This window comes from Solea solea, chromosome 14 (genome assembly GCF_958295425.1).
Source record: "Solea solea chromosome 14, fSolSol10.1, whole genome shotgun sequence".
NCBI lineage: Eukaryota > Metazoa > Chordata > Actinopteri > Pleuronectiformes > Soleidae > Solea > Solea solea.
Window position 1 is genome coordinate 3,034,418 of NC_081147.1, and position 2,534 is coordinate 3,036,951.

The following is a 2,534-nucleotide window of genomic DNA, read 5'->3' on the forward strand; positions in this document are numbered from 1 at the left end:
CATATGGCAAATGATCTAAGAAACTCATTATTTTAGACATTTTTGCCAGCAAAAGAGGCTTTTTTTAATGATTACTATTACTACCTCACTGCATTTTCATTCATAAAAGCTATGTTTGTGAAGCTGAGAAAAGTTCAGGTGGAGCGGTCGTTGTTTTGACTCCAGTCTGGTTCTGGTGGCGGGACGTAATCTTCACAAAGCTGTTTCGGTGTCGCGAGCGTCTCAACACGAGCGCTCGCTGAGGCTCCTCTCGCTGCCTTTGAAACCTGTTTTCAGAGATGATGAAACATGTCACATATTTAGTTATTTGTGTGTTTTTATTCCTTCATTTAAATTTGACCTGGAGGGCATTCCATACTTACAGACCAGATAGAGTCCTCTGGACGACCGAGCTCGCTGCAGATGTTGCTCTGCCTCAGTCTGGGCAGTGACAGCTGGACCAGTCGCTCAGAGGCGTGGCTTCTCCTGGACGCCAAGGACACGGTGGAGGTGACGCTCTGTGGCAGCAAACAGACGGCAGATCAGATTTAATGTTGATGCAGCTCGAGTAACAAGGCAGATGTTACCTCGCTGTTGCTCTGGAAGTCTGGACGGGTCAGTTTGGGATGTGAGAGCTGCAGCAGTCGAGGTGAGATCCTGGTAGTCTTCACTCGGGGATGGATGTGCCAGATGGGACAGTTGCTCTCACACTGAGCCGAGTGAGGAGGCCTGAGGGAGCAACACAAACACCCCGGAAACGTGTTTATGGGCTGTATTTTACACTTTTTCATCCATTATTTTCGACAACATCATACAGGTTTAGATTTATGTTTGAGTAATGTATGATTAAAGTAATAAAGTTAAAAGAATAGATCTGCTTTTTGAAGACACACAGTGGTACGCTGCTAGCAAAGAAACAAAGGGAAAATTGATTTTAGCGACATAATAAAATGTTTTAAAAAAAAACTTGATTTTCTCTATGGACTTTGGTGTGGGATAGTAAGTGGTTTACAAACTTAGGTTTGGAAAAGATTTTATTTGGTGAGTCTTTCGTTAAGTGGCTAAAACCTGTGTGGGAAGGTTAACACGCTAATTTCATGTATTCATTTTCCAGCTTTTAGTATAGCTGTTAGCGTAGCCATTAGCTGTTTGCGTAAAGAAGCTGCGCCGGTCCCACGTACTTGAACGTTGCCTCTGCAAAAATAATAAAACAACTTTAAAAGAACAAAATTTCAGTCAAATATTAGCAAAAATATTTGCAAATATTGCTCAATTCCGTGATTCCATCTGCAATTTCCGTATCGCGGAATATGTCGGGCTCTACGTGTAAAGGAAAGGTTTGTGTTTTTTTAATCTGCTACATGTTATTTTAAGTTTTATTTGTATATTCAGAGCAAATTTTCTGTCCCACTGTCTCTGTTTTATGTCTTTTGTGTGATGTTCTTTCCAGACGAGTGGGTTTTTCAACTGCTATTGTTTTGAGGGTTTTTTTTGACTGTGTTTTGTTTTTTTGAAATTACATTAGCAGACATATTTTGTGCATTCACCATAAACCCATTTTTTACATTCCAAGCCAAACAAAAACATATTTCAGTATCTGCTGTGTTGAGGATTTATAAAAAGACTTCCGCGGCTGTCTGCGAGCGTCCCAGGAGTCCTGAACTTTGGACAATAAGCTCTATTGTCTCCGCTCCCCTCTCTGCCACAGTCTGACACTGAAATAACAGATGTCCAAACGCCGGCTTCCTCACACCGAGTCGAGGAGACGTTAGTGTTGGACGTGAGTCTCGGCTCTGCTGTCTCACGTTTCACTTCATGATTTATTTCTTTTTATTCTGCAGCCGTTAAATTCTCCCGACTGCGGTTTGAGAGCGGGACTGTTCATGTGTTTGTGATAAGGACGTCGACTGAGGAGTGGGACGGGGAGTTTGTTATGAAGCTGCTGCTCACACTCTTGACATTGGAAGCAGAAAATGTGTTCAGGAAAATGTTGGAACAGCACATTCTATAATGCATTATAACACATATTTATAAAGCTTATATTTATTTGTGTACATACATATATTTGTATCTATCTATCTATCTATCTATCTATCTATCTATCTATCTATCTGTTGACTTGTGTTCCTAATATTGTGACCACAATCTGACTGCAGAGCTGTTGTGTTCCTAATAAACTGACAACTCTTAGTGCCCTCTAGTGGACAAACTGGATAAAATATGTGTTTATGTGTATATATAATTAAGTTTAATAGTTTTATTTAAGTATTACTTTAGTAAAAATTCCTATAAATAGCTTTTGATGATATCAGCAACATGTTCTTCTGCTTTGAAGTCTAATGAGTGTTTTTTTTTGTTTTGTTTTACCCTGTTTCCTGAAAACTGCCGCTCCTGCTTTTGGGTGTTGACAAGCGGACAATGCTCTCATAGTGGAACGTCTTGGAGGAAGGACGTCGGCTTTTCCTGCCAAAGAAGAAGCTCGCCTCGTCGTCCCCCCTGCGGGAAAAATGGAATCGTTTTATCATCGCGTTCATTACAGTGTGGTGTGACGACAA

The 2,534-nt window shown here is 40.8% G+C and overlaps 1 long non-coding RNA gene across 1 annotated transcript; it reads right to left on the reverse strand.

The window, feature by feature from the left end:
• On the reverse strand, positions 1-2,435 carry LOC131472203 (uncharacterized). The gene is made up of 3 exons (XR_009242075.1): positions 2,347-2,435; positions 363-708; positions 1-266 (listed from the first exon to the last, which is right to left on the reverse strand). It is a non-coding gene; the product is annotated as an uncharacterized LOC131472203 (long non-coding RNA).
• Between the last annotated feature and the right edge of the window lie 99 nt (positions 2,436-2,534).